This window comes from Barbatula barbatula (assembly GCF_947034865.1).
Source record: "Barbatula barbatula genome assembly, chromosome: 9".
In the NCBI taxonomy this organism is placed as follows: Eukaryota; Metazoa; Chordata; class Actinopteri; order Cypriniformes; family Nemacheilidae; genus Barbatula; species Barbatula barbatula.
Genome location: NC_136772.1, coordinates 863,467 through 872,401, shown reverse-complemented (window position 1 = coordinate 872,401; position 8,935 = coordinate 863,467).

The window sequence follows — 8,935 nt, the reverse complement described above, 5'->3', positions numbered from 1 at the left end:
ACTCCTGCCCTGTTAGGAGAAATACAGTCACTCTGTTATCTCATTTCAGTAACAGTCATGTTTATATTCCACAGAGGAAACGACAGAATACTGAATGACGACAAAGCTTTCATTTGTTTCTAATTAATTAATTTTTCTTATACATTAATCTTAGAGCATATCTTCAATACAATATTGTGTATATCATTTCTAGTAGGTGATGTTTTTTTATTTACTTACTTATTTTGGTATAATGCACCAGTCTTGAGCTTTATTATTCTGTTCGAGATTTGTTTGACCACAAGAGGGCGAAGATAGACCTGTCCTGATAAATACACTGCCTGGCATAGTGATAGATATCAGACTAACAATGGGTCCTTTTCAGGTTATATTTTAAGTAACTCAATAAGTAATAAATGTAGTCATTTTAGCTTTGTTAAACATTTCATGAGCACTCACATTTACACTATAAACAGATGGAGGCCTGAGAATTCAGAGAGGTGGACAGAAAATGATAAATATTCACGGACGGATATCATTTTTCAATAACTCGTGACTTCATCAGACAAAAGCCTTCATCGTGTAATGACATCATGAAAATGAAGCTAAAGCTTCGTCACACAAATAACTTCTATTGTTTTTAACAGGAAGCACTAAAAACATTTCAACCCTCATACTTGGGAATGATACAAATCAATGCTGAAGAATGTTCTTTTACAGGTTATTCTCAATACCTGAACGCAGCATCTGGGTCCTCTACATGGCCGTCTGCTGTACACAGGTGAGAGGCGATGTCATGTCTGTTCATTGTGCCTCCTATGTCCACATCACTCTCTCCAGAGCAGATCCAGGGATATGGAAGGAGTCCTTCAAGGACCGGCATCTCTGTTGTATGGCTCCAGCTCATCTGTACAGTTTCATTCGAGTGTTTGATGTTCTCAGGAAAGTCTTCTACCTTGAAAGAAGGCCTTCCACACTTCTTATTTTTTAAAAGCTAATGTGAAAATTGTGAGATTGTGGGGAGCTTAAAACATCAGGACACCTCAAACCTTTAGCAACATCTCATGTGGTTCTTTGAACATGTTGTTGGCCTCATATTAGTTTATACGAATGGTAGTGGATGCTGTTGCTGTGTTGCACATGGAAATGTGTACATAAAGGGTCACGAAAAAAAAAATACCGTCACGGTATGTGACTCTTTCGTCAGACGATATTTTGAAAAATGTCTCCGTGGTTTTCTGTTCATACAACGGAAGTCAATGGGGTTCAGTGTTGTTTGATCATCGACATTCTTCAAAATATCTTCTTTTGTATTGTGCAGAAGGAAGAAACTCATACAGGTCATGAGGATGAACAAACAATGAACACATTTTCATAATGCTTACATTTTTATAAATGAATGAAAAAATGCAATAAACAAACGTATGCAAACATCTTTCTTTCCAGCATATATCATTTTGGACATTCCACATCAATTCAAATGAGGTTTTCACTTTCACTAAGTTGTGTAAGTTTATTTAAGAGCGCTTTCGAGAAAACCTAGTGTCAACAGACACACAGCTATAGTGAGCTGCAGATATTTGCAAGAGACACACATTCACAGCTCAAGCTATCTATTAACCCTGAACTCCGGCAGTATTTGAAATAAAGAACCAGTACGGTTTGACAGAGAGCCGTATGAATGGAGCAAGACATTTATTGTACACAGCATATCAGATGTCTTTGATTGGCGTATTATTCTGTTAATGCTGGAACCGTTTGGATTAGGTCAGTAGATGTGATCTTTTGACAGCGTACGCAAACATTAGACTCAACCACCTCATCCAAGGGCCGCCGAACCTCGGTGAGATACTGTAAAGACTTATCTGTACAAACACAGCTAGAATCAATATGTACACTTGTGTCCTTAATCAGGGAAACTACTGATGGAGATTACGATAGCAGAGGTCTGTCAATTCATCTGTCCGAAATGGACTGTTGACTCGAGGCTCTGGAATATGAAATGAATCGTCGAGTGGCCTTTTTGTGTTTTCTCGAGGCTTTTCTTTAATCTCCCGCTCACACAATCGTATCTCGCAGGCTTTAGATGATGAACCATCCCTTTAAGTGACTCATAATAAGTACACAATGATAGAAGTAATTTAATTTCTGGGTGTTGAATAGTTGGCATGGCTTATGTGGGATTAGGGCTGTGTAACATTAGGGACTTGTTTTAGTGAGCCCAGTTTAAATGCAAACACGGACAATTCAACTGAACGCTTCAGCTACATCTTTTTTGTTTGTAGATGTTCTGCTCCGGTGGTCATGTGAGCGACACACGTGATGGATCGATACACACAGGAGTTGTTGTTCTGTTTCGTGTACACTGTTCCCAGGACAGTCACATTAAAGACGTGTTAAGAGTTTATATCCACCCTGTTGTAGAACTATGAAGCATTTGGACACACTTGAGGGTTTTTACACGAGACATCAAATTTATAATGAAAAAATATCAAAGCAATATAATTTACAAATAAATGATACAATTGACTAAGATACAATTTTGCTTTTCTAAACCAGTTTTCTTGAGACATTTTTGCGATACGTTTGTTTATTCAAACAGCTTTTTTTCTATTAACCAGTTTTCCTTCTGCCAAGTCTCCGGCTAAAATGAATATTTTTAGCTGTCTTAACTGAAAATAAATTGCTCTGCCAAATCTTTAAAAATATATAATCATCACAACTGGTTTTATTTAAGGCACTTTATTAAAAGTGACTCAAATATCCTGATTTAACTAAGGCTTAAGCTAAGCCTTGTCTCTGAAACCTGGCCTTTATTTTCTGAACCAGTTTTGCCATAACTGTCTTTTCTAAAGTAAACCAGTTCTGCTAAAATTTTGCTTTTCTAAATCAGTTTTCCAATCACTTTCTTTCTAAACCAGCTTTGTCCAAAACTTTCTTTACTAAAGTAAAACACTTTTGCTTTTTTTAATCATATTACTTTGCTTTTCTTAACCACTTTGATTTTCTGAACAAGTTTTGCGATTACTTCTGAGCCAGTTTTGAAATACATTTTGTTTTCTGAACCAGTTTAGCAATAACTGCTTTTTTAACCATTTATTAAACCATATTTGCAAAACTTAGATTTTCTGAACCAGTTTTGCTAAACTTTCTTCTTCTGAGCCATTTAAGTTTGCTAGTCTAGTCCACATTTACAGTAGCTTTTCTTTTCTGAACCAGTTTTGCAATAACTTAGATTTCTTAGAGAATTTTAACAATTGCAATGAAAAATGAAATGTTTGTTTCACATGTCCTGTCACATACTGTATGTGCTATGAGTCAGGCTGGAAGTTTTAATTGCCATGACATGAACTTATGTAAATATAATATACATAATTTTTTAAGAATAAATTAATGTACATTTATATGGATCATGTAATTCAAAATTGCATTGCAAACTGTATTATGCAAATTATTTTAACTGTAAAATGCTGTTACAGCAGGTAAACATTGATACTTTAATATTTGTTAAGGTTCTGTCACGGGTGTGACCCTAACCCCAACTGCTTTGAATATATATCATCCAATCAGAATCAAGACTCGTGTTCTGATGTGGTTTCTGGTGTTTGCCATCTTCTATCATTCTGGTGTGACACTGTGAGACTAGACACACACACACACACACACGCACACACGCACACACGCACGCACACACGCACACACGCACACACGCACGCGCACACGCACACGCACACGCACACACACACACACACACACACACGCACACACACACACACGCACACACCCCCACACACACACACACACGCGCACACACGCACGCACTTCTGCTTTCTCTCTCTCTCTCTCTCTCTCTCTCTCACTCTCTCTCTCTCTCTCTCCGTCTCTCTCTCTCTCTCTCTCTCTCTCTCTCTCTCTCTCTCTCCGTCTCTCTCTCTCTCCGTCTCTCTCTCTCTCCGTCTCTCTAAATTTCTCCGTCTCTCTCTCTCACTCTCTCTCTCTCCGTCTCTCTCTCTCTCTCACTCTCTCTCTCTCTCTCTCTCTCTCTCTCTCTCCCACTCTCTCTCTCTCTCTCTCCCTGTTTCTTTCTCTCTCTCTCTCTCTTCAGAACTACGCTACAGTAGCAGTGACTGATTGATGACTAATACAAAAGACAAACATGATGTGTTGATTTTATTCATAGGAATATGTGTAACCCCTCCCTCCACACACACTTTTAAATACACAATAATTCAGCCGTGCTTATATCAGCAATTATGTTCCAGTCCACGTCGCTGTCTCTGAAAACGATATTTATATATTTATCTTTCTGTCACGCACCTCCTTGACATTGTTGGCATGTTAAGATGCTTCGATGTCTTTTGTTGCTCTGTTTGAACTGCGCGTCTGCTCCATTTGTGTCAGGAGCCCATAATTGCTCTTGCACCATCTTTAACATGACTTCTGTTTAGACTATTTAGCACAGAGCTCATGTGAATGGAAAAGGTTTCTCAGATGAGTGAGAGCTCTGAATCAGACCGAGTAAGACTCACAGCTTGACTGGGGTTTGCTCTGTTTCTCTGAGAGAAAAACACACAAGCTGTTGATTCACTGTTGTGGAATGAACAGTCTTTTTTTGTTTGGTTTTCAACACATCTGTGTTTTTTCTGGCAGTATCTGTTTGTGTGTAAGCGCGTTGATTCCTGTAATCCGCTGTCATGATGTTACTCGCATGTGTAAAGATTCAGGGCCTTACATTCAAACTTGCTCATTTTAAAGTCGTACCAAGTTCTTGGCTGATTCTGCTATGGTTTGTTTTATAGTTATGGAGTTTGGTAGAAATAGCCATTTAACATTTAAAGGTTTAGCAAATATCTTATCTATAAACTAGCAGTGTACTCTTTTGGCTGAACATTTGAGATATATAAGTTTGTCTCACTTTCTCTGGTTTCTTCAAAACTCATTGGTTCTCGTAAGTTTCCTGACTACTTGTTATACATGAAGGCGGCAAGAACCAATGAGACTTGAGCAAAATTTAACTTGATCTGTATGTTATCTCACAAATGTATTGTTTGCCTTCAGAAGACATTTCCTATAGTAACCCAGTGGAGTTTGGATTTGAGATTTAATAAAATAACAATCAAATCACCTTAACTGTCTTTAGTACAATAAACAACATTAATTCTTGTGTATTTCAGAAAGTTAAAGCATGGATTCAGCATGTTTTTATTTCTATTCCTTTATCGGCAGTTGTGAACGGACGCTGCAGATCAAACTCAAATATTTTGCGTCCAGTGATGCCACAGTCAAAGCCGGATTGGCTAATCGGGAGGACCTGGAAGATTCACATGTGGTATTTTTGGGCTGCGAGGTCCGGTGTATCTACTCTAGGGGCGGACTCGGACAAATCGCAAACGCATAGGCCGAAATGCAAATGCTGACAGATGAATTAGATTAGAAACACGATTGACAGACCCCCAATAAACACAGAACCCCCGGGCGATGGTATGGATGGAGGGCCGCTCTTGATCAAGAATCCCAGGCCCGGTTTTAAGTCCCAATGGCCACAGTACATGTCAACAGAGCATTGAGGTGTAATTGTGATTCTGATATATCTGGTCTGTTCTTTGTTTAATTGTTTAAACGACTTTAGAGACAGACTGCTATGCTCTGCCACGGACCATAAGAAACAGAATATATCGAAGCTGTAAGGAGGTAAGAGGAGCTGCATCTCCTGCTGAAGACTTCGCCTGGAACACACGTCGAGTCGGACACAAGTGCTTTCTTTATCTGGATTACAACAGGGAAGTACAATTCGCCACACGACAAACCCCGCCGGTCTCCATCCCGCAGATGTCCCTGGAGCTTCGGACATCACTGAATGTCTGGTTTACTAAAGTGCCACTAGACTCAGACAAAGTCCAAATGTAGCACAAATCTCTGCTGGCGGTTTCAGTCGTAAAAAATCACCACCTCTCCATCCGAAGCAAGGTTTTATTAAAGTGAAATGTAGTAACCATGTTTTTATCTTGGTGGATTCATCGAACCACAGTTTACTCTAAACACCATGGTTAAACTATGGCAACAGGAGTAAAACCACGGTGAATTACACTGTACTTTAACTAAGTCGTTTTGGGTTTTATTTGTAGTAAAAGCATTTTCAATTTTCTCAAGGGCAGACAAAGTACACATAAAGCCACATAATGTCACAACACACAACATATTCTCCTTCAGCGTTTAATCCAGGTCCCAAAGGTTGAGACTTCCAAGGAAAATCTTTCCAGAGGGAGCCTGGAGAAACACCGGCAGAAACAAAACCAGCGTCATGAACATCGGAGGTGAATGAAAGCAAGTCAATTAACATCATTGACGGCATGAAAGCAGGTACGAGCTCTTGTTCTCACACAAAAGAGTTCCCGCAGGATTCTGCCCCACGGCAGGCGAGGCTGTGTTCATGTGAATGCTTGTCTACCAAACAATGATTCATTGTGTCATTTAGATACGGCTCTTTATTTGTCTGTCTGATACGCCAGCTATTATTACGATGAGTACGAGACAAAGAATAACTCTGATGACCAGCGGTTTTCAATAGATCTGATATGTAAAGTACACACAAACACATGGTTGTGATCAGTCGCTATTATATTCATAATAAACTCTTTCTGTTCTCGTGTTGCATTCGGGGTCTTTCATTCAATGTGAAATGCTTTCTTTCTTTAATTGAACTTGAATTTAGATACTGAATTGAATGTTTTGTTCATGTACATTCATGTTTGTTGATTATAAAACTGTCTGTAATACATCCACAATCCATATGTTTTACCTATAGGACGATTACAGAGATGTTTATCCCCGAGGGTGTTTTTTTTAAAGACGTCGGTCTTCTTGATTCACTGTTGCCATGGATTGCAGTATTCTGGTGCATGGCAACAGCCCAGGTGAGGTGAGCGTGTTCGGGAGGTCATTTCATGCCTGGCTAAACCTGATCTGTGGCCCCACTCTCCTAATCTGGAAATAATTATTGTGGGATTATCTGTCCGTACTTCCTCCAGACAGCATACACACACTTCATAAAAGTGGCCCAAGGATGTGGTCCCTGTTTTCAGGTGACTTTGAGGAAATAGAAGAGCAATAATACACATGAAGGAGAGTATTTGCTACAGCGGTTAATGAATGACTATCTGTCAACACCCGTGTAGGCAGCCGCCGCCTGTTAAAGTGACACTTCACACAAAAATGAAACTTCTGTCATCGTTTACTCACACTCTTGTCATGTTAAACCTTCATGACTTTCTTGCTTTATTTTGAAGAAAGTTGGTAACTGAACAGCACCGGACCCCTTTCACTTCTATTGTACGGACACAAAACCAATGCAAGTGAATGGGGTCCGGTTAACAGCGTTCTTCAAAATATCTTCTTTTGTGTTGTGGGGAAGAACGAAAGTCATATAAGTTTGAAAAGACAAAAGGAGAGGAAATGGTGAGTACAGTTTTATCGCAGGTGACCATCACTAGGTGTAAATGTGTTCCAATATGAAAGCACGTTTGTAAGAGATTTCAGACCCGTTATTACCAGATCTGTCGCACCACCTGCCCAGAGGAGATTGATTTTGCTCTTTCATAGCTCAGGTCTTCTCACATGTTTCTCCTGAAATTGCCTAGGAGACATAAAAAGAGAATTAAATGAGTGTGAAATAGTTGGAACACGTGAAGAGTACACTCTTAAAAATAAATAATGTCACATCGATGCCAAAGAACAACCATTTTTGGTTGCACAAAAAACAATTCAGTCAAACGTTCTTTAAAGAAACATCTCGTTCTTACCTACATAATCCGAAGAACCTTTTAGATGTTGGTTCTTTATGGAACCATTTGGACAATAAAAGTTCTTCTGTGGCATCGACGAACCTTTTGAAACACTTTTATTTTTAAGAGTGTATGGAGGTAGATTGAACAGGTCAAATAATCTGGATTTGAGCAAATGTGATGAGAAATGTTTGAGTTCATACTGAGATCTTCAATAATATTGACAGACTCAGTTTGAGACATTGTTGTGATATCTCACATTTGTGTCAGATTCCATTTTCTCTCCATGTAATTTCATTGATGTCCCGGAGAAAAATCTGAGAAATGTACTCATTTCATTTCTTTCTTATGGGTTTAATCGAGTCTTTGTAACAGAATCATTTTCACAATTTCTGTTAAATGAATTCTGCTGTTATTTTTGCAGCATGTCATAAAGAACCCTTGCTGTATAATACCAAGAACTGCTGTCTAGGAGTCTTCCAAATCGGCTACTGGTTCCATTGAAGCTGCCTACATAGGTCGCACACTAGGTTTTGACACGGAGCCCTAGAAAATGGTCTGATGTGAGCAAGTATGTTCATATTTATATTCATGTTCATTTGAAGACATAGACATGACATTAGACAGGGAGTGTAATCAACGTAAAGACACGCACATCTTTTTATCATTTACATTTTTGTCCCTTGAGGTCAATTTGATGTATTTTAGCTCTAGAAAGATGAACATTTTTATGATTAATTTCCTAAACACTCTTAATGCTTCTGTGGCTTTGAAATATGTTTAAACATTTTCTATGCATTCTAATTCTTATAAACTTACTGTTTGCTGCTTTGCTATGAAGTCCAATATTATGCGTAACTGCCCGTCTTTCATTTTAAGTTGTCAATGTGTGAAGTACTTTAGATGTTGGGATTCTGATTTTAGAGAAAGTTGCAGAAGTTTAGAACAGGTTTGCAGCGTAGGTTGAAACATACAAAGTCAATAGTTCTCGTGTTTTGTTCAATGAACACTTTTCTATTAATGATAAAGTAAATTTGCTTTGTTATAAAAGCCTGTTGAGTGAAGAAAAAACAATCGTTCATCATCTTACGGACGGGTTTATGAACGGAATAGCCAAATACTGTGATGAAAGGACCAAGATTTGATTCAAGCGCACAACGAGGGAAAAGCTCGGC